This window comes from Gallus gallus, chromosome 3 (genome assembly GCF_016699485.2).
Source record: "Gallus gallus isolate bGalGal1 chromosome 3, bGalGal1.mat.broiler.GRCg7b, whole genome shotgun sequence".
NCBI classification, from domain to species: Eukaryota; Metazoa; Chordata; class Aves; order Galliformes; family Phasianidae; genus Gallus; species Gallus gallus.
Window position 1 is genome coordinate 51,567,102 of NC_052534.1, and position 25,698 is coordinate 51,592,799.

The 25,698-nt window shown below is 41.3% G+C and overlaps 1 protein-coding gene across 4 annotated transcripts in view; it reads left to right on the forward strand.

The window, feature by feature from the left end:
* The first annotated feature begins 944 nt into the window (after positions 1–944).
* TULP4 (tubby like protein 4) overlaps positions 945–25,698 on the forward strand; it is a 142,665-nt gene continuing 117,911 nt past the window's right edge. The window contains exons 1-2 of one of the 4 annotated variants that reach the window (XM_040698455.2): positions 945–1,004; positions 1,722–1,822. The gene's annotated coding sequence lies outside the window, so the exon portion shown is untranslated. Of the gene's footprint in view, positions 1,371–1,721; positions 1,823–11,206; positions 24,981–25,698 lie in introns of all 4 variants that reach the window. The other 3 variants (XM_046939717.1, XM_040698456.2, XM_025148879.3) reach the window with 3 other exon arrangements.

Here is a 25,698-nt window from a genome sequence, read left to right on the forward strand (position 1 = left end):
GGCCAGGCTTTGGTTTCATAGAGGGAAGGGTTGTGAATATGGGATTAATGGTTCATAGAAATGGAATGGAATGAGCTACTTCCTCTAATAGCTGCCTGAGTGGTAAAACCATCATCCTGGTGTGGCTGAAATGAACAGAGCTGTGTTCCTTTTCAAACTGCACGTTTGTTATTGCCATTGACTTTACATGCACTTAGAAGATATTGTGTGCAGGTCCTTTGCTGTCATTCAGATGGTTTTGCTGTTAGCTCTGTAGCATAATGAACTGGCACTTTAGGTCAGGCTTGTTACATTGGAGGAACGGATGGAGCAGAACCTGTTGAAGGAAAAAGTCGTTTTTCCCTCTTGAGTTCTCTCTCGCTTTTATGTATTTTGTTTATTTAAAAATAGTTTGGAGTGTGAATTGAGTGTGTTTTAGCATGCTTGACTATCCAAGAGTGCACTGTAAGTCACAGGTGTACAGAACAGCAGCTGCAAAAGACCTGATGTGATGCAGTCATCGTGATGCTGTAACGTGTCTGTGTATGGAGCAGCAGCATCCTGGTAGGCAACTTAAACCAGCATGTGCTGCTGCTATAAACGTTACAAGTTTTGTCTTTTGCTCTCTCTTTGGAAGCTGGGGCTCTGTCAGCTGCTAGGATGCCCCTGGGTTCCAGTCGCGGGGCTCAGGGGTTGCGTTTGAGCTTGCTGTCGCCCCCCCCCCAAGGCACAGCTGGCTCGAGTTGAACCCGGGAGACGAGGAAAGAATTCAGCGATAGCGGCTTCGGCGCCTCAAAACCCGCCCCGAAGGAGAGCTCCCGCTAACGACGCGACGTCAGCCTCGCCGCCCCGCGTCCGTGAGGAGGGCCCTTTGAGGGGGGGGCGGCCCTGGGCCCGCGGCGCCGCACGGCGGGGGCGGGGCCGGCGCGGGGAAGCGGGGTGATCACGTGGCGGCGGGGTCACGTGGCGGGGAGTCGGGCCCAGCCGCCGCCGCCGCCGCCGCTGCCGCAGCCGCTCCGGTAGCGGTGAGAGACGGAGCCGGGAGGGAGGGCGTGGGGGGAGGCGCCGCGGGGCCGGGGCGGGCTCGGGGAGGGAGCGCGGGGCTGCGAGCGGCCGCCGCCCGCTGCGCTGAGGTGAGTGCGGGGCGGGGGTCCCCGCGGCGGGGCGGGGGTGGGTGGGTGGGCAGCTCCTCAGCCGTTGTCCTTTTGTTCCGGCGGGCGGGCAGCCCGCTCGGGGCGGGGGCCGCCGTCCCTGGCGATCGGCTCCGATTAGCCTGAGGCCGGCCGGGTAGTACGCTTTTCTCCGGTGCCGGCTGCGCCCGACGCGGGCGGTGCGGAGGGGAGCGGGCGGACTCTTTCGGGCCGGGCCGGGCCGGCAGCGCGGCGCTCGGGGTACGATGCCGTCGGCGCCGCTTCGGCCCTGCTCGCTCCCCGTCCCTCTGTGCGGGGCTCCCGGGCGTCCCGCGGGGCTCCGGGGAAGCGTCGGGGTCCGCCCGGCCGGCGTTGTTCCCGGGGCCGGGTAGTACAGCGTAGAATGGAAGCGGCCGGCGGCTCCGAGTGCCGCTGGGTGCCTGCTTCTCACAGCGGCGGTTCGGGGAGCGCGCCCGGGTGCCCCGGGGGAACGCGGGGTGAAGGGCCGCCCGGGTTATCGGTACGTTCGGGCGCTCGGAGCCCCGCGATATCTCGGGGAAGGACCAGACAAAGGCCTCAGTAGAGAAGATCTTTCTCTGCTTCTTTAAAAAGGGGGATTGCAGCCGTGTCGTTTTCGTCGGTGACTTCATTTTGCCGGGCTGAGAGCGCCTGTCCCGGTGTCAGCGGTGGGTGGGCAGCGCGCCGTGCTGTAGGTAGGTTAGGTAAGAGGTACGTGCTGCTGCTGCGTTCCGCACGGCAGCTGTAAACAGCACAGTTGTTGCTTAATGGCTGTCTTTAAAAACGATTTGTGAAATGCGAGTCTGAAGCCCTAAACTATCTTGACTAATGAGATGCAGAATACCGAGCACTTGCTCGGAAAAGCCGGTGTTTTGCCGTTATACGGCACTGGCACCCTTGAAGATGACTATGTGAATGTGAGCCACAAAGGTTTAACTGTTTCTGTTGAAGGCTTAGCCAGTTCTCACTTGAAAAAGGAAAAGGCTCGTCACAGAACAGATTTCTCTTTGCATCACAGTTCCTGGTAACGCTGCTTCAATCGTACCATCACAGATTTTTCTGCAATAGCAAACTGATGGTGATCCCTGGGGATGCTCGCAACTCCATCCTGCAGTCCTGATTTGAGAAGTAGCTTCGTGCCAGCAGCCCCTAACCCGAGAGAGCTCTTGCAAGGGAAACGTGGGCAAGTGGGCCTCGGTTTTTTTACAGGTGATGAGAGCCAAGTGAGATGGAACTATATCCAAAAATTGTCTATCTTGCACTGCCCCCAGTGGTGTTTTATAAAAAGGTGATTATCAATTTTTGTGGGGCTGAAACGAAGCAGTGGGCTGCGGTCTGTGTGTGTAGGTAGGTGCTTTAAAAATCAAAAACAGCCCCGAAGACTGCCAGCTATTGCTGTTGTGAATGACTTTTAGAGCAAGTGGATTGTTTTGTACAATACATCGCTGCTTTGAGTGGCAGCCTGTGGAATTTGTTCTCACCTACTCAACAGGTGTTTATTCTAAAGCCCTTCCCGTATTTCACTATTCTGAAATAGCCTATTCGTTCTGGGAGCTATACTGAGTTCCCAATGGGCGGTTCATTCTCTGTATTCGTTTCAGTAAGTTGCTGCATAGATTCAGATGGTTCTGTTGCAAGCTTACATCCTGTTAGCTCCCCGAATCCTCTCATCACAGAAATGATTGCTTCTGCTGAACTTCCAAATAAAATTAGTTTTGTTTATAATTAACATCTAGGAAAAGAAAATAGTTCGTGCTTCATGTTATTATTAAGCTTACTTAGAACGTACAGCTTTTAACAGTGCTTTTCATTAGTAGGTTTCCAAACGCCATGCAGAAGAATTCAATGTAATTATGATTTTCTTATCTGAGGGTCCTCACCCTGCGCTCATAAAGATGTCATTGTCCAACTGTGATTGCTCTGAGAAACTCTGTAAGAGGTTAAAAAATCAGGTATTGATTAAAAAAGCCAATCTCCTTATGATAAAACCCCACAAGCTCACATTTGTTTTCAACAGTTTTCTGTTGTAGCGCTTTTATTTTGCTTTATGTGCCCGAGGTCATTTTGTACTGTACCTCCCACGCCAAGGCTGGGAGCTAAGCTTGCTTGCTGCTAGGTAGAACAGGCTTCTCTGCTTCATGTTGGAAGAGATCCTGCAGAAGGCTTAACCAAATTCATGGATGAGTTAGAGAATGATTCAGGACAGGTTTCTCTTAAGAGGCTCCAAGTAATCATGGTGCATGCCTCCAGTTACCAAGGAGCTTGGCTGCAGAGAGGGTTTGTACACGTCTTTTGATCTCAGTTAGAAGTGGGGGGAAGTTTTGAGTGAATTACTTGTATTGCCAGAACCATTCCATCTTCTTGGCTTTTTTCCTCTTCAGCATGCAGAGCTGGTGAGAGGTAGTGATTGGGAATCTTGCTCTTTTGTTGCTATTGACTGGAACTGGTTCTTCTCCTTAAGCATCCCATTTTTTTGTACTGCTTCTGGAAGCAAAACAAACTTCTGACACAGGAAGTGTGAGGTGCACCCTCTAAAATAGTGTTGGTTTTTTTTTCCCCCTCAGCTATCTCTACCAATTTTGATGTGCAGATTATCACTAGTTTTATTATTGGCGCATTTTAATAGGCAATCTAGTTTAGGACTTGAGATCTCTTACACCGTGTTGATACTTTCCAAAGTAGCACAAAGAAATTGTTTTCTGTTTTCTAGTTCGAAACAATGGAAACATCATCATTTAGGCATAACAATAGTTACTAGGAAATACAAAGGATTTTCTAACAGCGGTGTTATAGTTTTATTTGCATGGGAACTCCTTGTGTGTGATACTGTCCAGAAACGTACTCATGTAACTTATGTATGAATTGTAGACCCTTCATTGAGGGGATAGTAGGACTTCCCTGCGGTAATAAAGTGCTTGCAGGCAGCAAGCACTGAAATCAGTGATTTCAGTTGTCTCCATGTTAAAACAGAGTCTGCCTGTAGGCACGGCAGGATCTAGACTTGTTAGATCTATGTCGATTCAGATTATTTTGGAAAAAGATTCAAGAGGTCCAGTTTCATGGATGACAATTGTTGGCCTATTTGTGTGGTCATTCTTTTGTGACTCAACATCTCTAGTCTTGGAGGGGGTGGTGAGTGGCATGACTGTTGCTTTCATCCGTGCTTATTTATTTCTTCTGCTGTTGTCTGATTTGTGTTATTTCTAATTAATGTCCTCGTTTACTTATTTTTATAGTACTTAAAATTTTAATTTTTTAAAACGATCTCTGATAGTTTTTGTTTTGTGCTTATTCTGTGAAAAACCTTAGTACTCCTCAGCTGTACATCAAATCCTTGATAGCTAGGACATATCACATCTGTCCTCGAGAGCCTCCCACTGGAAATCTGGGCCCTTTGCATGACGTGGGGATCCTGGCTCATTTGATTGTTGCCCTCTGCATAGTTTCAGTGCCAGCAGATCCCACCCTGCTAGGAGTCGTACATGCTTTCCTAGTTTTCTGGGCTTAAATCATCACTGATGCCCTTGTCTAGTGCGAAATACTCTTTGCAAAACATGTATTTGAAGATTAATTTGCCCATTAGAATATAAGAAATCTGGCACTTTTCAGTACTAGTATCATTTATTCTTTTGCTTTATACATGTGATGGAATAAATTCCTCTCCTGTGAAGACGTTCTTCTTGTTAAATGTTTGCTGAAGGAAATATCTTGTCAGCTAAACTGATTTCTAAATAAAATCCTCAAACACCTCTTGTTCCATTAGTTTGAATAATAATTGCTAAGTAAAATTTGGAAGGAGGCCAAACCCATATCTATTCACACAGCTATTTGAAGAAAATTACTGCATATACTTCACTGGTGCTACCTGGCACCACTTAAGCAGATGAAAAACATAGGGAGGATTCCGATGTTGGATACAGTACAAAACAAGAGTGGCATTTTTCACACAGCGGGTGGTGACACACTGGAACAGGTTGCCCAAGGAGGCTGTGGATGCCCCATCCCTGGAGGCATTCAAGGCCAGGCTGGATGTGGCTCTGGGCAGCCTGCTCTGGTGGTTGGCGACCCTGCACATAGCAAGGGGGTTGAAACCAGATGATCTTTGAGGTCCTTTTCAACCCAGGCCATTCTGTGATACTTCATGTGTGTTAGGAATGCTGTTGAAGAGCAGTAGTTTTGGAGATGAGCAGAAACAAAGTCATAATGAAAAGCAAAGGTGGGCTGATCGCTGTGCCAGCAGTGGATTGTGGTCCACAGGGGTTCTTTAGTTGGAGAAAGACCTTGACTTGTGATGCTCTTGCATTGAGAGGGGATACTGCAAGAGCTACACGTGCTCTTTTTTGTTCTGTGTTGCTGCAGTACCCAGTGCAGTGGGAGCCTCATTCTGCTTTGCAGCTAAGTGTTGCTGGCTGTGCTTCGTAAAGAACGAGTCCCTGCTCTGTCAGAATGGTGGAATGACTTCTAGGAAATCCTGTTAGTCATAAATAACTAAAAAATAGAATGCAGCCCCAAAGATCTACCTGTCTAATACCTGAGTAAAGTACGTGGAAGGGAGGCTGACAAATCCTCCCTTGTAGATAATATATGCTGTGGATAGTAGTTAACATTGTGTTAACTATTGTTAACAAATTTAACTATGTTAACAAATGTTACTCAGAAAGCTATTTTAAGTGTTAAGTAAAACTGGAAGGGGGGAGTGAATTCGGCTAAGGGAGAAGGAGGAAGAGTTATCTATTTGCGGTGCCTTCCCCAGCTCTCGTGAGTGATGCAAGTATATTAAGAACTGTTGCTATATAAATATCTTGGCTGCCATACAAGTGCCCTACATAGTGCTTGAAAATGAGGGAACTGAGTAGTGTAGGTGTTGCACCAGCTTTAGATATTTTACCTTCATTTTTTCCCGTGGAAAGAAAAACAGACCAAGAATGAGCTTGGACCTGAGGTGTTTTTCACATGCTTATCTTGTTCTGATGGTGAGTGATAGCAGGTGCCCAGGGCGTGCAGATAGCTGGATGTCTGAAGGAAGCTTCACTAGGTTCTAACAGAGTGCAGCTTAGAGATCTCTAAACAGACAATTTGGTATTGAATCATTTGGTTTTTAATAGCTGTGGTGAATTTATGCAATCTCTTTTTGAACCCTCAGAGACGTTAACATCTGCGGCATCTACTGGTGCAAGAGTGATGGAAACAGAGTTGTTTGTTTCTAGTTAGAATCACAGACTGACTTGGGTTGGAAAGGGCTTAATAGATCATCTAATTCCAACCCCCCCCCCCCCCCAACACTGTTCCACTGTTAGCAGGTTAAAAGCAATAATCTTGCACTCCCTTCATTTTGCACAGTGCAAATCATAGAATCACCAAGGTTGGAAAAGACCCACAGGATCATCCAGTCCAGCCATTCGCCCATCACCAATGATTCTCATTAAACCATGTCCCTCAACACAACATCCACATGTTCCTTGAACACCTCCAGGGTTGGTGACTCCGCCACCTAACCTAAAATGCTTGCTATTTTTAATTTGTAAAATTTGCTATCAAACTTGTATGGATGAGGTTGACTGCTTTGTGTGTACATCTGGAATGTCAGACATGCGCAGACTCTTTATCTTACTGGGAAATAAGTCTTCCATCTTCTCACTTTTAGTAATGTCCTATTTGCTAATACCTTGCATTTCTCTTCAGCAGTTCTCTGGTTCCATTTCACAGACCGCTTTTCACTTAAAAATGTATCTTTTTGTAAAGACTACGGAGTTGATATCTGTGTATGAATTGTATCTGCAGAAAGGTTGTGAGCCTCTGAAAGGTAATGACTGAATTTGTGAATGTGTATAAGAATGGAGAAAGTTTTGATTCAGCTCTTAGTGTTCAATTTCCATAGCAGTGTAGGAGAGGACAGGTATTATACCCATATTTGTCACAGTGTTATCTACAAAACATTGCAAGACATTCCTGAATAGTTGGAAACAGAACAGCATGTAATGAAATGGCTCTCTCCTGCAGCCCCTACTTCTTGAATTTGTGCTTCCTCTGTTAAGAAACAGTATTATAAATCAGGTGGGTTTGATGGCTCTGCCACCTTCCTGGGACCTTCCCACTTTGATGTAGACTTGTAGGCTTGGATTCCTCCTTCCTCCTTTTCAGTGCTACTGTTTACTAGCAGATTTTTAAAGATGTTTTTGTTGATGCTTAAGGCAAAGATCTTTCATGGGCCTGCATTCCACGGGTTTATTTTATTTTTATTTGTCAGAACAGAAAGTGGGGATGTAGCTGCCATTGTCTGGTGACTTTAGAGAATTAATTAGACAAAGTGATAAAGGTAGTTGAATTCTAGGAGAGAGATTTAAATAAATGCATTTGAGACTTACAATGGCATGGGAAGCTAAGCAGTGAAAATCTGCTGTCTTGAATGAATGATCAAGAGATAAAATTAAAAAACCTCGTGTTACTGATATGAGATTTGGAACCATTTGCAGCTTTTCCAAAGTGGACTTTTTATTTAAAAAGAGGAATTTTTTTTTTAAGTTAGCTATAGTAAGCCCTATTATGATAGTAGGCCATCATGAGCAAGAATTAGTCTGTTTTGCTGAACAAAAAAACTTCTGTGCAGCAATAGGTTCTATTAAAAGCGAATACAAAGCATAGGATTAAGTGATTACGTTTTCTTCCTATGAACTACAGACTTTTCAGAGGTGGATTCTTTCCAGATTTCACCAACCTGCTGAGGAGCCATTCTTTCTTTATAGCAGTAGAATAACAATGGAACACGTGTTTGATCCAGTGTATGTAATTTCCCAGAGTTACAAAGAGAATTTTTGCATTTCGGTGTCTTCGCTGGACCTTGTGATGAGACTGAGAAAAGTACGCTGTATGAAGAAGTATTTGAGCTCAGTACTAGTGCTGGGAGTATGCCTGTGCAATATTAGTCCCCCTCTTACATTCTCAAAAGGTTAAGTACTTATTTTTATTAATAAAGCAGTTGGCTTGGAATTGTTCTTTCTGCAAAGGAGATAAATGAGCCGCCACTGACATTGTAGCATGGGAGGTGATGAAGAAGATTATATTGGATATTCTCATTATACAGCTTTGTTTTTAGTTCTCTTGGAGGATTCTGCGATAGTTATTAATATAGAGAGCAGATGGCCAGAATAGTGGTTGTTTTGGGCTAAACGTGACCAGTAATGCTTAAAGATTTTGTAAAAGATAGTGTTCTGTTTTCACAGGACACGAAAGTAAAGTCTTCAGTCACTGTCAGAGGGAGATTATTCCAAAGGTTGGGTAGTTTACTTACTTCGATCATCCCCTTCCCCTTTGGAATTTATTTTAAATACTTCTGGTGTGAGGAAACTTCTCGTTGGTTTGGAGAGAAAACATTTGTGATTCGATTGTCCAGAGCTGTGGTGACAGAACAAGCTCTTACTGGTTTAAAAATAGCGTTTCTCATTGAAACTTGGTCCTCTGGTTTGCATTTGAATTTGTGTTCTCCCTCCTTGTCCAAGAGTGAGTGGAACCTGAGAATTTTTATTGGTGGAAATGATTGGTTTTCTTCATGTTTGACAGAGAATGAAAACTCTCCTTAAATAATAGTGGGACCTCTGCATGGGCGATAGTAACCTAGTTTTCATAGTGTGTCTCCAGGAGTAGATCATCTCCTAGTAGCTCAGTTTTGGTAAAGAAAGATGTAATGGAACAGATGTGTCATCAGAGTTTAGATCGTGTTGATTTGCCTCCAGCCGCACTGTCACATTGATTAATGACACCTGATGGCTCAGTGTCCATACCAGTGTGGAAATGACTGTTTTCACTTATGTTTACTTCTTTCAGTTGGTATGTAGGCTAAGGTTTAATTGCTTTCTGAGCCTAACACTTACCCAAGCTCTTGAAATAGTTGTTTTTTTTTTTGTTTTTTTTTTCCCCTGGAATATTTTTAAGACGTTTGTGTTACTGCTTTTTCACTGGCAGGACCAGTGTGAAAGCATTCAGTGAAAGATGTTTAAATGCTGGTAATGCTCAGTTCCTTCTCTCTTTTGATTGCCCCAAGTGACATTTTTGAATGCCTTTCGTTGCTTTGTTTCAGAGCACCTCGTTATGTTAGCTGATCTGAAAATCTAGCTGGAAAGTTGTTCCGACTTAGAAAGAAATCAACAATTGCACGCGCACACATTTGGCTGCACAGTGAGATCTATTTTTAGAAAAGGGTTCTGTTCTGTTTTCACTTAATTTTAGTAGTCTTTTACATTCATTTGAGGCATCCTAATGACTTCTGGGATCTTATCCAGTCCTTCCTAATAAATAAGCGTGTGAGTCCTGTGGATCAAATTTCACAATCGGTTGTGTAGGGAAAGTCCCACTTATCTGCCAGATAACTTCAGGTATTCCAGTAATTCCTGGTGTGTGTTCAAAGTACTGCCTCTGCATGTCTGGTCTGTGCTGCAGCCGTGTCTTTGTGATTGGGAAGGCGAAGCAGCCTGTGAGAGGTTACTGCCGCATAAATGTAACATTGAAAAGTGACTGCCACCCCATATAGATTAGTATTCTGGTGATTGCTATATTTTTTTCTTTATGATCTTGTGTTAGTCTAAGGTTGGTGGTTACATTTGGGTTTTACTTCTGTTGTGCGTTTGCTGATGGTTGCAGCCGCAGATAGGGGGTCAGAACTCTACTCCCACTTCTGTCACAAGCTTCTGTATTGCCGTGAGGTGCTTAATTGTCTTTTACTCAGTGGTATGATGGGAATAATGCTATTTTCCTACTTCTCCTTAGGAGCATTTAGGCCAGTGAAGTGCTTTCAGGACACTGGATAGAAGATTGAAGACTCAGGGTCATGTTAAGTGACATCGTCATGTAGTTGGACACGAGTCAAACATTCACTTAACAGAGGATGAGCAGGCTGTGCAAAGGTTAAAATAAAAAATGCAGAAAAGGAGAGGGGGCCAAAATAAGAGAGGGTGAACCAAAAGTAGTGTAGTGCAACTCCTTTGCTTCTTGATTATTCTTGAGATTGTTTCTTTCTGGGGGTATCTCTTAATGTCTGCAAACTGTCAACAGTGGTGCTGAAGTAGCGATACTTTGAAAAGACTGGCAGAAAATGTGTGCCTGGATGAGGTCCCTATATGTGAGGCACATAGTCAGATGTCTCCACTAAAGCACTGCTGTGTCTGTTTGTAAGAGATCCAGGAAAGGATTCAGAGTATCGCTGAATCAAAATGTGGTGTGCTGGGAGTTTTGGGTGTTAGCAGTGATGAGCCTGTATCGATCATTTGTTGGCAAGGGTGCATTTGTGATGGAAGGGTTGATTGGGCAGCTGAGTGCATTTCTGCTTCTTGTGTAGTAGAAAACACTTCTATTGACTATTCAACTTTATCTATAGAGATGTCTTTTCCCCACAGATTTGTGTGTAGGGAGTGTTTTCATTTTACGCAATCCTTTATGTCTGTGTTTACTGAAACAAAATGAATAAAGCAGGGTTGCTCTTGCTTGAAAAATCTCGTCCGATGTTTGGATTTATTTTTTGGAGAACAGATCTTAATTCCTGTAATAACTTTCTTTAATATTTACTCAGCTATTATGCCTCAGATTTATATTTGAACAGGATAGTACGTGATACAAAAATATATTTTATCCGTTTCATAGTTTGATTAAGGCCAGAATTAAGCACTAAGGTTATGTAGTCTTAACTTTTGCATGGAGCTGCCTGTGTTTTATGAGAAGGAGTTGGGTATTCGTTGAAGCAGTGTTGGTATTTTTGTTGCTTTTTATTGTTCCCCCATCCTCCTGAGACAGTATTTATGTGATTAGACTTAAAATCATGCTATAGATGTGATCCTAGTTCTCTTATGTAGTCAACTGTTCATAGGTCTGCTCTCTTCTTGCATTTCAGGTTTGGGTAAAGACTCGGTGAACAGGGCTGTAGTTCAAGGCAAAAAGGCAAAGATAAAATTCCCTATGTCAAAGAGAGCAATAAGAAAAGACAAAAAGGTCCTTGCTTGTCGTTCTGAGATTTATCAGTGTTTTGGTGCAGATGTTTATTCAGAAATGGGAAAAACAAAATCACATTCTTTCATGCTAATTTTCCTTGCTAGGTTTCTCAAGTTGTGGTGCGAGGCTTTCCAGGTGTCTTGCCTAGAGCTGCTTGCCTGCTTTCTTTGCAAGGTATCTTGTTTACCTGCCTTTATCCTTTCTATTTTTGGAGAGGCTTATTCTCTCTTCAGAGACTTACTTGCCATCTTTGAGTACCTGAGTAAATTCAGGGCTCTCTTAGGGGTTTACATTTGTCAAAAGATGATACACCACTGTCCTATCTCTTCTTTTGTCCCTTTGTACTTTTGAGACTTTCTTTTAGGATAAGCTCCTGTGGCTATGCTACTGATACTGTGCATTGTTCCTCTGTGTGATACTGCCGAAGGTTTTTGCTACCTGTGCTGTGATGTTTCTTAGGTGTCCTGTACCGTAGCACTCTGGCCATCTCTTTCAAGCTTTTCTAGCAGAATTTTTCAAAGCTGTTTCTTTGAAAGTATGCCTAAGTGGTAACAAGGAGGAGCAATACAAGTTATGGGAGATGCTGGTTTCCATACAGAATAGAACTCTCAGAAGTGCACAGTTTATCTGGCAGCATCAGGATATCTAGTGTATTTTGCAGCGTGCTTGTTGTGAACTGACAGCCAAAGACCTTTTGTTCTGTGTTTTGGAAAATTTCAGGCCCAGAACTCTAGTGTTGACTTAGTCAAAACACTGCTCAGACAAAAACATGTTCAGACAAGATCTGTATATAGCTGCTACTCTGAAAGCCTTGGTGTCCCTTCGTATATTAAGTTTTTCAGACTTAATAAAGAGATGTCCCGTGTTCTGTGTTGCTTGGAGGATCAAAGGCTTAAGAAACATTATGATACTTCAAATTTTGAGAGCTATTTGCCCTAGCACCTATTTGCATGGAATATCTTTCGCATAATTTTTCTGATATTTACAAACAAAATGGGCAAAAGCTTAGATTTTCTTAGAGTAATTTGTCTATTCTGTTTGATTTTTGTCCTCTAAATTCTGAAATCCTTACTGATGACTTTAATTATAAACAAGACGTTCTGTCATGCTGGTGATAAGTCTAAATCTGCCTTGGGACGATTGCCTCTTCCCTAACGTGATGTCAGTGGAAAGCCTGAAAATGCTGCAATACAGCGGATTTCTTTCTCAGCTAGAAAAGTAATGTTTATTATCAGTGGCTTATTAGATTTTTAGTATCATGGAAATTCATTTTGTGTCATGTAGTACGCAGTGATCCTTCCATTAAATGCCCTGGCTCTTTGTGGTTATGAGCAAAATCAGCAGAGCATCTGAGTGTGTTCATAACTTGTGCATGTGGAGGCATATTTTGATGAACCTATACCTTGATCAGCTGTAAAGGTCGCTTCCTACTTTCCACTGCTGGAAATATGTGTTATATGCAATGAAATGAAGGTATTCGTTATATGCAGTTTTTGCACTAGGAGAGACATGCTGTTTGAAAAGAGGTATTTCTGTTCTGTTCTGTTTCCCTGGCCCCAGCTCTGGTATATAATTACAGTAATAGCCAAAAATGTCTGGAAAGAATCTAGCTTGAGGATAACCATCTCTCTTCTCTCAGGTGTTTGCAATTTGTGTTCACTTTTGAAAGCAAACGTTTACTTTTATCAGTTGGGTCTTTACTGGAATAATACAAAAGGAATCACTGCCATCTTAATTTTTTTCATCAGTATCTTCTGTTTTGCTTAATTGTTGATTGTACATTGTTTTCCTAATACACGTTCCCACCTCGCTGTATGAAGAATGCCTCATTTATTGAGACAGGATTATCTTGCTCAGTGGGTTTTATGAACATGTCATTTCTGATGTCAGATGATTTATCTTTTCATTGGCAGGCTAATAAATTGCTTCAATTGTTTCAATTTTGTTTTTACTTCTTCGAGTGTGCAAGTGTCTTACAAATGCTGTTGCTAGGATGAAGGGCACAGATTCTCCCCCACCCTGCATCCCCATTAAGCTAATGCATCATCCCTTATATTCGGTGGCAGATGACACTGTAGTATGTGCTTTTGGCATGTGTACTCAGCCTAGGAAAGTGATACCACAGCTATAGTCTGATTCAGAGCTTTAGCATCAGCTTCAAAATGAAATGGCATAAATCTCAAGTGTTATTCTCTTCACACTGTGAACCTACAACAGGCTCGTTCCCTGTATGACCTTAATTCATTGCCCAAGAAGGAAAACTGCTCCTTGTGCCTTTGCTTTCCTGTCAGAGGGTTCCCTCTGCTCATCATTAGCTGTCCTACAGGAGCGATGTTTGTCGTGACCTGGTGTCCTCAGTGGGAAGGGAGCAGATTAGTCACTGCTCAGGTTGGAGCCAACTTCTAAAGGCTGACCTTACAGCTGCCACATGACACTGCAGAGCTTAAAAAATAACAGTTATTTTTTTCTTCTTTTGGCTATGTATGTAGATTGTTTTAATTTGGGGCTGAGGAGGAAGCAGAAGTTCTAAATTCTACTTGTTCTATGTATTATGAATCTGACATATGTCATGTTGATGCTGTCTGAAATCTTGTGTATGTTGAGATTTGAGGTATGAAGAATCTATTCTTGCCTTTTTTAGAAAAAACAAAACCCCAAACAAAAACACAAGCATCCAAAGAAAATAAAGCTAGTGTGTTCAAAAGGCTTTAGCAGACAAATCATGTTGAAGTGTGGCTGTGACAGCCTGATATTTCTCCTGCTGTAGTGGCGGAGACTGCAACCACTCCACTGCTGATCCAAGAGGAGAGAATGTGTGCTTATATCTCATGCAGTTCTCTTGATAGTTTGACTTCTTAGCTCAGCCTTATCTTCTTTCCCTTCTTTTAAACTGAGGTTCAGGACCTTTTGGTTTTGTGATGACAACGAAGACACAAGTCCTAAATGGAAGAGGGGGCTTTCACAGGCAAAACTTTTCCCTTAATTTTTTCTTTTTTTAATTGGGTTGTGTTAGAGGGTATTTACAGGGTAGCTAAGAAGGGATATAAGATATACTATTTTTAAGTGCTACGTTTAGTCTAAGCATTGTAGTAAATTTAGCCTCCAGCATAACTCATCAAATTTAATTAAAATAACTTCGCTAATAAGTATGATGACTATCTCTTAAATACTTTTGGTTGAAATTTTAAGTATCTCAGGTGACCAAAATGAGAGAAATTGCTTGGTAAATATTTGAGTTTGGTTTGCTTGAAGGGGCAGCTCACTTTTTGCAACAGATTTTCATCAGCAGACACAGACAGAAAATTATGTTTTAGTTTAGTTTGTCTTTTTTTTTTTTTTCCCTTCAAAATAAGAAACTATGAAAAAGCTTGTTTTCCTCTTGCAAAGTGTAGGAGATGAAATGTGCTGTTAAGATCAACGAGTTCTCTTAAGGATGTGATGTCCAGAAATGATGAGCTCAGTTCAAGAGCTGAAGATAATACTACTTTTGTTAACAGGAGAAAACAAAAACGAATGTAGTTTTTAATGCAGAACATACTAGAAGCATGTGTATCCAAAATGTTTATTGTAGTTTTATAATTAACGTTGTCTAAGTATTGTCTAAATTTTGTATAATTTGGATTTGTGTAAATGAAAATACAGTTTCCTTTGAAACCAGCTTGACACACTTGTGAGTTTGCAAGATAATCCTCAAATGTAATACTTTACAGTATTGCAACTTTTTTTTCCCCCCCATCCCTGGCAACCACTGTGACATTGGATTTGACTGGTGGCAGTGGTACCTTCTTATTCAAGGCTGGCTCTTGTAATGCTGAAGCTTCCATGCCAGGGATGCATGCTGTGTGTGTCAGTGGTGCCTATACAGCAGTTCAGAAAATAGGAAGTAGGCTGTTTACTGTTCTTTAACACCAAGTATGAAAATAATCTGGATAAGTGTATATTTAAGTTATGCGATTACTTAAATGTGAATGCATTATGGCACTCCAGATTGTAAAAAGAGAAGTATCAAATGTGGGGTTGCTGTATTATGTACTTGTAAATCGACATCAGTTTAAGGTTAGTATCTGGTAGTTGACTATCACACAAGGAGTAGAAATGCAGAATCGAAATTATATATCTAAATCAAATCTCCTTTCTTGATGATGGAGATAGAAACCACACTTGGTTACTGTAAATCATTTTGAATTAACATGGCCCGTGTGCCTGTCTTCCTGCAGTGAGCCTCAGGAGAAGTATTTTGACACATGATATGTTTCACCAAATGCTAATGGTTATTCTTATATATGAGAACAAAAAGCAGAATGTTGGTTATGGCATTTCCTGTGAATCCAAAACAGATAGCTTTTGAAGCAAGGTCATAGAATTATAGAATCACAGAATCACAAGGTTGGAAAGGACCTACAAGATCATCTAGTCCAGCCCTCCTCCCATTACCATTGCTACCAATGGTAGTAAAGATGGACACAGACAGGGAAATATCAGATAAATTAATGATAGGTTCATAGCTTACAGACGGGATGTCTGCAATGGCATGTTCCTGTTTCTTATTCTGATGCTGTCTTCCCCTTCAGTATTGGAGAAGGTTCTCCATCTGTGCTCCATGGGGAAGGTCCATGGCCCAGCTGAACAGATCTATCTTGCTGTTTCTTAGACTGCACATAAGTCTTGTGGGTCCTGCCTGCTCCTTTGCCTCAGCTCTGACGCTCATTTGAACTTTCAGTGAGTTGTTTCAGCTCAGAGAATAGTCCTCGCTTTTGTTGTTGTTTCAGTACTTATTTTCTGTTGGTTTAATAAGCAGAGTCTGCATAAGGAGAAGTCAGACAGGCACCAGGCAGTGAACAGAGGAACCAAGGTTGACCGGAGCTAGGAAACAGGAATAGGTCATGGGGGTGTTGGAGATTAAGAAGTCTTTCTGTTGCATTGGCTGCTTTGAACATTTTACTTTCCTTGTAGGCCTGTGTGTTTAGTTTCCACATCTGGTAAAACAGGAGTCATACTCGCCTATCTTAGAAAGCTACTAAAAAATGTTATAATGCATACCTGCCTTCAAGGCAAGATACCACTCTGCAAGTAGTGAGAAAGGGCTTATAGAAGCAATCCTGCCTTGCTTTATACTAACTGTCCTACTTGTGCCATAAAACTTTCTCTCTTAAGAGATAAGGTATTATAAAGGCATTAAATTGCCATCGATAACAGTGTCACGTGCCAGCTGTGCGGTCGCCTAAGGATGGAGAGCTCCAGTATGTGTAAACGGGTGGATCCCCATAGATACGAAACATCAGTAGCTGTCACTGCCAAATAATAAAATTGCTTCCAAATAAAATGCTTCTTGAAAATGTTGTGGAATTTGATGTGGATTTAGGAGAGAGCTCTTAAAATACAAATAATGAAAGTGTAAAAAATGGGATCTGTTGAGATTAATTAAAGTGCAGCAATAGAATAAACTAAGAATTCCAAAAAAAGAAAAGCCAAAGATACTGTCACTTTGTTGTGAAGTGCTGGGAAAAATCATGATTAAAGGTAATGGCAAGGCCTTATTTGCTCTCAGAGCAAAATGTCCTAGTTCCTTGACATCGAGGCAGAGCAGTGTTTTACTGAGAATGCTTTTCTTCTGTTGGTGAAGAATGATGAAGCTCTCTGAGTATTAATGATGCTGTGGGAAGAGCAGGGCTCGCTGCTTAAATCATTGAAGGTTGCTATGAGAAACAGAGTCGTGTTCCCATAGGGCATACCAATGTAGTTATAGAAGCTTCCTTTGAAAATTGATAAAGCTTCAGTTATTTCTAGCTGCACTTTAGAGCAAATCAAACAGTAATAATTGTTGAACAGAGCTGACCTGTGTGGATCCCGATTTTATTTGCAATGGCATGTGGGCTCACAGAAGATAGAGCTGGAGTTTGCTTTCTAGTTTGTTAGAGCTCTGGCCAATTTGGGCACAGTTTTGAGGAGCAGCAATAAAGGACATTCGCTGTCAGCGCAGAGCTTGGCTTTTGACCGTTTCAAGGAGAGCAGCATCTTATAGTCACAGGATACATTGCGTGGGGGGATGTCACAAAGCCCTAAGTGCTGCGCTATGCTCTGCTTTAAAGTTTTGATAAATGTAAACATGGGAGCACTGAGTGGCAATAATCCCGTGACATCTGCATGGCTCTATGTAAGAAGCAGACGCTGCTATAGTGTAGAACATCCCAGTGTATGTGCTGCCTGTCCCCACGGGAGCCTGGCTGCCTGGCAGGAGATGCTGCTGGTAATTGGATCCCTGCGTTGCTCTGGGATGTCGGTCTGTGATCTTGTGGTGTCTGGCTTTATTCTGCTGTTTGTATTGCAGGGTTGATAGGTTAACAATCCAGTGCAGCGTTTGAGGTTTTAGAATCACCGAGTAACTAGTTTTATCCCACATTTAATTTAGGTTTTTCATTCTTTCAATTGTTAGGAAGGGAATTTTTGTATTCCAACGTGGTAATTTCTGTTCATCAGCTTTGTTTCCTGCTGTCACGTGGTAGAACAATAAGTGAAAGATAATGTCATTTTTGTTGGGGTAGAATTTTCTTAAAATATCATTCCTGAGTTACCTAATTTCGGAAACTTCGTATCAGCTTTATGAAATACTGAATATTGTGTATTTTTTGTTGAAATCATTTTTGTTTTGTGCATCACTCTACTGCAGCTCACAGCTGTTTGAGACAGATGCTGAAGTGTTGACATCAGTGCAATCTAGTTAGTATTGTTAACAAGAAAGCATGTAGTTTTCTCCAAGTAACCTCCTCTTATTCTATGCTCTGTAAATAGTAGTTCATGGAGAAATCATTAGGGTTTCATAACAGCATTAGATACTGAAATGGTATACCATCCTATGTTCCATGAATCTCAGAAGAAACTGGGATATGCAAATCCTCTTAAGCTATAGAATTGAACTCCAGAAAGTGTTTTCATGTAATTTGTTTTAATAGACTTTGTGAGCTCAAGGGGACCACTGACACCGTGAGATTAAGATACTACCTTGCCAAGCTGCTTAGAAGAGAAAGCAGCGGCATTTTCCTTAGCAGCTTGCAAGCAGACTTACTGATGTATAGAAGAGAAACCCACTGTAAGGATGTGGCATTTTACAGAGGGAGCAGTCAAGGTAGTAATTTGTGTTAGTTCTTTTCTTTCAAGGTTCTTTTCCTTGTTCTGCTTTTCACCATGTTATTATAGACATACAGAAAAAGAGAGTGTAGTAAGTTCTATGTTTTATACAGATGCGGAGCTACTTTGTGAAGTACTTACTAAATGGAAAAGCGATTGTACGGAAATTAGTTTGCCTAAGTAGATAGTAATTCTAAGTGTGAAAGGAAAAAAAAGGCCTCTGATTTTAAGATGGCTTTAAAATTTCAGGTCAAAATTATATTATTTATGAAATGACCTCATATTCCTTTTATCGTTGCTTTTGACTAGAATTTGCAACTGTGACGGAATCCTAAGGAATTTACTGTCATATTCAAAAAGAGAAAAGAAAGAAAGTAATGAAAAAGACCAACCTTTGTGCGTGAGTGTGACCTGTACTTGTCAGAAAAAAACCTAAGTTGTACTTCATTTACTGAATGCCATCATATTACTTCCCCGAATTCCAGTTTTCATAATGAAGTAGAAAAAATGTATGAAGCTGGCGTTCTTCAGTCGAGTCAGTCTTTTCCCTGGCAGTTTGGAAAAGTTCACCATGTTGATCTAAAGATCACTGTGCTCCTTGGTAAAGGCGGCAGATTAAACTTGGAAATGGGAAAGAAAAAAATCTAATTGAAGAATGTCAGTGTTTTTTCTCCCGTGTAATGTGGATGGCTTTATTTTTGTGTCTGTGTGAGTACATTAGCTCTTCAGGTGTATGTATCTTCTGTATCTGGAAGCTATAGATTAGCTGCTGTGATGAGTCTTCCCTTTGGATTTCTGTGCTTCATGGATTCTGAAACTGAGTGTTAACAGAAAATCTCGTAAGCATAGATTAGATAAAAATACTGAAAGGTATTGAGAGTTTTGGATTGAATAAGGGAAATAATTGGATTCAAGGAGTTGGCACATAACTTCTGTGGGAAAACAAATGAGAATTAATATTAGCACTAGCTATAAAGCACTGAGATATACTGCTTCTACTTAAAAAAATGTCTATCTATAACATTTGTTTTCTTTCTTGGTGAAACCTGAGTGTTTGAAAGGAAGGACATTTTCCATAGCTTTGAAACTGTGAACAGAAACAAGCGTGATCTGGTGACTGCAGTTACACAAATTACATGAAATAGGAATGTCTTGGGATGTTAAGAAATGGATACATCAATACAATTTTAAATGAATAAATTTTATATTTAAAATGATATCTGTCAAAGGCTTGCTCTTTGCAGATTGACAAAGCTGAATGGGAAGAGTCAGCATCTCAATTAAATTTTGAGTTAAAGGTAAAAACGGATTTTATAAACAAAGTTTAGAGTCATTTTTGGACCATTTTGTATCATAGAGTTGTTTGTACTGCGGTGTACTGTGATGCCTTATCCTGGCTTGAAATTTTTGTTTTATGAATCTAAATGTTTTATATGTATAACAGGAGGAGTTAGCCAGGGTTAAAAGTGAATCATAATTGCAAAGAATTTACAATAACAATATTTTTTTAGAATAACAATATTTGAACATGAGGCTGCTGTGCCAGTTCACGAAGGTGTATTATAGAATCACAGACTGGCTCAGGCTGTAAGGACCCTTAAAGCCCACCAAACCTCAGCCCCCTGCCATGGGCAGGGCTGCCACTCACCAGGTCAGGTTGCCCAGGAGGGCCTCATCATGACCTTGAGTGCCTCCAGGGATGGGGCACCCACAGCTCCTCTTGGGCAGCCAGTGCCTCACCACCCTCTGAATGAAAAATTTCCTTCTAATATCTAATCTGAATGTCCACTCTTAGTTTAAAACCATTCCCCCTCTGCCTCTTTGGCAGATACCCAGCATGGTATTACCATGCATAGGGAATGCTTGCTCATTACCGGCCTCCTTGCCTCTGTTTGTAGAGGACCAGTCAACACTTGGCATATTAATATAGACAGATCCTCTCAAAACCATCATTCACCTCCCTGGGCACATGTGCACGGCTGATCTGATGCCCTCCAAGTCTAGCTAGTGTAATGACTCACTTCCATACACAAATCTTTGCTTTGTTGAGAGCATTCATTTAAAGCTCTCAACTTTTAGAAAGGCCTCTATAACAACTCGCTTCTCAAGGTTGCAATAAGGCAGTCACTCTTTCAATCTGTCTTCAAGACACAATATTCTTTTATCACAGACAGCTTTGCACAGACTTCCAGAACCTTAAAGAGAAAAATGTTGTGCTTGAAACAAAAGTGAACAGGTATGGGAGAGAGATAAAGCTTTTCCTTAGCTCTGTGTGTCTTATGTGAGAGTGTGGAGTATTCCCTCCTTTGCATCTAGACCTCCAAGCAATGCTTTTGCGAGATGGATGCAAGTCCTCCTACACAGGCTGAAATCTTTGGTTGTGGCACATCTGAGGGACAGGCAGGACTAGAGCTAAGTTCCTGCTCCCCAAACCCAAAGACTGTGAAACCCAACACAGTGTCCTACCCTGCTGCTATGTGCTGTGCCCACGCTGGTTTGCAGTAGATGCCCACTGTTTATCAAATTTCTGACTGTAATATCCGTGCTGTCCAGTAGAAATAATATTTTATGTGGAGCTCTTCTGAATTTTGAAAACCAGTGCCTTCTGTTTTCCTCCTTCATCTCCCCCTCCTTTTTCTGTTTTTTTTTTTGTTGTTTTTATTTTTAACTTTAAAAATTATTTCCAGTGTTGCAGTCTGTGTCACATACAAGGGTATACTGGGATTTTGGGGGAGTATAGCAAAACTTCAATGGATGTTCATAAGAAAGTATTAAGAGAGCCCGTGGACAGATTTTGAAGATAATTAGGAGCTATACAGAGCTGCTGCAGGCTCGAGGGATGTTTGCAGGCTGCACAGTGTTCCTCAGGGAAAGGAATTGCGCTGTAATTACAGGCAAGGTCAGTGCATTCAGTTCAGTGGAAAAGAGATGGTAAGAACTGGGGCTCTGCTGAACATTTTTCAATGTCATTAACGAGACTCAGTCGATTCCACTTTTTAAGTGAGTTTCCCCTGAAATGTGGATTGTACAAATGTTCTCTGTGCTGTGAGGATTGTGACCCCTTTTTGAGAGAGAAGATTCATACCTGTAAGTGAAAGGACTGTAAGTGAAAGGACTTTCTTGTTCATGCTACATTTCTTTTCAGCTCTAAGGATTTTGAATATGTGGTTTGGTGTTGTAATTTTTCACTTTTAAAACAAAGGTAGTTCATTTTTTCCTCTCTGAAACAGCTCTTTCAACATCCCTCTGAGGTGTTTCAGCCCACTGCATGTTATCTGAAAGCATGGCATGTGTCCCAGCCTTTGCTCCAGAACATTGTGGTGGCCATCTTAAATTCACCCCTAGAGATAAGCTTTTCTTTCTTCCCTTCTGAGGGCAATACATTGAGTTCAGAAACTTTCAGCCCAAATTTTACCCTAGAAAGCATTCAAGTGGCAATTCTGTTTGCAAGTTTCCTCCCCTGTTTCTCACTTGTGCTGTACAGCTCCACCACCTTCGCAATTTTACCAGCACTGCTGAACGCGGGACCGTGCTGGGCCTGCACCAGGATTGATTCAGCTGCAAGCCATAGAGGAGAAGCTTTTGAGTACAGCTTCAGCTGAGAGCCATGTGGGCTGCTGCGGCACTCATCTCTCACCCTGCACCCTGTCCAGCATGGGAGAGCCCTGCTGTGCATGCGTGTAGTCAGTTGATATAAGGCAGCTGGTCGGGTGGAAATTAGCTGCTGGTTTTGGAGGATATGTTTTTGGCTAGATCGGCTTGCTGATCTGCCTGGTGGGAAGGGTGCTGGGCTTCTTCTGGTTTCTTTTCCCCGTGAATGATGTAACAGCTTGTTCACCTCACTTCTTCTGTAGGCTGGATTTTAACAATTTACTGTCTTTCCTATTTCTAGGCCCCTTCCTTTTCCAAAATGTATAAATTTGGTAGCACCCAATTAATAGCTTCTGACAGTTTACTTAAGGACCACTGGTGTTTTTCTTGAAAACAGTTTTCCTGAAGGCACATTAACGATGTTACTTTATTGGAATATCATGTTGAAATAAGTTCTGTCAATATTCACGATGGATATCTGCTGAGCAGCTGCTAATGTAAGCTTCATTTCATTCCATATGCCAGCAGATGTATTTTCTGTCTCATTTTCTTATGAATGTATAGCCATATATGACTGACATTACAGCATCTCTATTAATGCACTGGCAGTTACGATTGCAGTGGCTGATATTATGCCTTTGCCGCTTGCCTGTTTCTGTGCAGCTCTGCTGGGGTTACTGATGTCTTTACATCACAAATTAGCATGACTGACTGTCCTGCCCAGGCCATACAGCTGCTGTGGAGCAGGGGGGGAACTTCTAGAATTGCAGAAGGATGAAATTTATGGAGAGAGAGCCATTTAAGAACAAAGGGAACACAAATTAAGCTTGTTATAACTTTTTTGTTTTTCTTGGCATGAAAAACAGCATTACAGCTTTACTGGTATTCATTTAGAATGATACCCTCCAAACTGCATATTTTTCTGTAATATTAAAGAGGGATGAGAACCTCAATGACTTGCAGCACAATGGAAGGTGAATGAAACAAAGATAATTAGAGATGAGTGAAAGAAAAGAAAAAACAGTACTTGCTCAGAATTATATCTTTTTCCCCATGGAATTGGCTTTTTTTCCCCACAAACCAGTTATCTTATTTCAGTCCTTTAGGAACTGAGTAGTTAATTTTGATTAAAAAAAAAAAATTGTTCCACTTGAATAAGATTACTTAATTTATGTTGCTTTGTAAGTTGGACTACATAAACAAAAAGGTGGTCTGCCTGGCTAGCTTCTAGCTCTGTAGTGTATAGTTTGTAATAGATTGTATTATGAGAAGCACCATTTGCATAGTATTTTGTTTAGTAGTAACCTTGAAGGTTAATCCCATAACCGCTGTTTGATAGCTGGCGGGATCATCTGCTATCAGCTTGTGCAGAACCAGTTGTGGTTTGATCCTTCAGAACAGGTCTCCTTCCCTTACGCCGAGTATGTTGTGGTCTTCATTGATAGAGGTGTGTATTTTTCCCTTCTTATATGGCAGAGGGAGGGAAAACTGCTGTTTCTTTTGACCTCATGCAAGTTTTATAGGAAGAAAATTGCTTAGGCTAAAAAAGCCTGAAATATGGTAGCTTGACTTTTCAAAGACTCTGTAGCTTACAGTTCTTTCCATAAAATTTTTGCATGGTCAGGATCTTGAAAATGCAGGCTATTGTGAGTCTTTTTTTTTTTTTTTTTTGGAAGAGAATTAATAATTTAGAATACTGTGTACTTGTCTGCATTTTCCTTTTTCCTTCTCTGCTTTCCTTTCCCTCCCGGTCTCCTTGTAGTCTTACCTTCAGATACCCCACTCTAAGCTGTGAAGAGTGGGGTTTTGAATAAACATAAAATGCTGAAGAGCTTGCTGCAGTATTGGTACACTTGGCTGTGCGTGACTTCTTTCTGTCAACAAAAGAGAGACACCTCAATGAAAGATGCATGAGAACAAGCAAATATTTTTCTGGTTGTCTAACTAGCTTAACACTTATACTCTTATATAAGTTAATGGAAACACTTAGGAGTTAAATTGGGTTAAATATTGACACAAGTAGGAGAGCCACTGCTAATAACCTTTTTTTTTCTGCCTTAAATTAATACTTGAATTCATTCCTGTAATGTCAGAACATAACTTGTTGCTGGTTTTGCATTCAAGAAGAGCTGTACTGCACAGCAAAACAAAATAATTGTAGATACCTTTTCCTGTGTTGCAGGTCTACTATTTTTTGTATCATTAGATAACTACCTGATTTTACATCACTGCGCTGTGAATTGTATTAGAGCATAAGTTCAAGTAGCATCTTCCAGAACAAAGAAATTTTAATCTGCTCTTTAAGTGAGAGTAAAACTACATTACTGCAATTTGTTGATATTTGGTGTCCAGCTAGCACTAGAAATAACTAAAAACAGCTACTTCATGATCCACTGAACTTTCATGATGAGCACCTTCCCCACTCTGAAAGAATAGGTACATAAAGCTTGATTATTAAAAACCTACAGTTAGAACTTTAGTTTGAAAGTTTGATCTGAAAGGCTAAATTCTCGTTATATGCAGAGCCCAACCTGCATTCGGACTAGTGGTAAGACTACACTGAAGTAGCAGCTAGTTCTTATATAAGGCTTTTTATCCTCAGCTCTTCCATATGCCTTGCAACAGAGGTAGTTGCCATTCATATGTGTTCCTTGGGGGGGAAAAAGAAGGCAAAAAGCTTGCTTTAAACTTGTAGAGAAGAGCAGGATTATGTGACTGCTGTAAGGGCAAAAGGAAAATGGTGTGTATGTCTAAATCAGATACTGATTTTCCTGGGGGAAGACTTGCCTCTGAATCTTCTAATTAGGTTATTTCTTAGGAAATATTCAGCAGATGGAAATGAAGGAGAGGAGAGTGGAAAGAATTAAATCTTAATATGTATGTAATCTTAATTCAGCCTATCTTTTTGAATTACAGTCTTAAAGGTATTTTTTAATCTTGTCTACTGAGTTCAAGTACGACATAAAGGAGGTGTTGACCTTCACTGATTTAAATATAAATGCAGTCCTGTAGTCAGGACATTATTGAGAGAGAGATATTTGAATAATGACTGACTGTTCCTTTTGTAGTTAGATATTTTCATCTCTGCCTGTCCAGCTTTCCTAATGCAGTTAGAATATTTTTAAGAAGAGAAGCCTCAAACTGATGGTGAATCAGACTCAGGTGAGAGTGGGCTGCTCTCCTAGATGCGGAAGGGTCCTTTTCTCAAACTTGTTGATTTTCTATGCAGTGAATGAGGACAGAAATTGCATACAAAGGTTGTACAAAGCCATGCTATGATGAAAGAAAATGGTAGCAGCCATTATTTTTATATCTTGTTTAGTTGTAATGCTGAGATGTTCCAGTAGTGACTCACCAAACCTCAGGACGGTTTTCCTGACTGCTTTGTCAACTACCTATGGTCTTGCCATGTTATCTATGTCTATGGATACAGATATTTTAAATTGTTATAGGTATGGCTATGCTTGACAGAAAAAAGTGGTTAGTTACTCAGAAAGTGAGGTTAGTACAATGTTACATGTAGTGTAGGCAAGCCTATTTTTACAGTGCTAATGAATGCGACCAATGCAATTCTTAGTTTAAATGAGATCTCTTTAGCAAGAACTGTACAGAAGCAATAACTCTGCATATGCATGTACTTCAGATGTATTTGGATGTCCCTGCTTGAGCTGGGGTTGGGCTGGATGGACCCAGAGGTGTCCCTGCCAACCTCAGTCAGTCTGTGGTTCTCTTTTAGTCCCCTGGAATCTAACTCTGTGTCTGTTCTGTCACTGACACCTCCCTTTCCAGCCCGCGCTCCGCAGAATTGTGGAGTCTTTGTTAGGAGTTTGTCCCAGCAATTCCAGTCAAAAAAAGTTTGTTTTTTTTTTTCCTTTTGTGT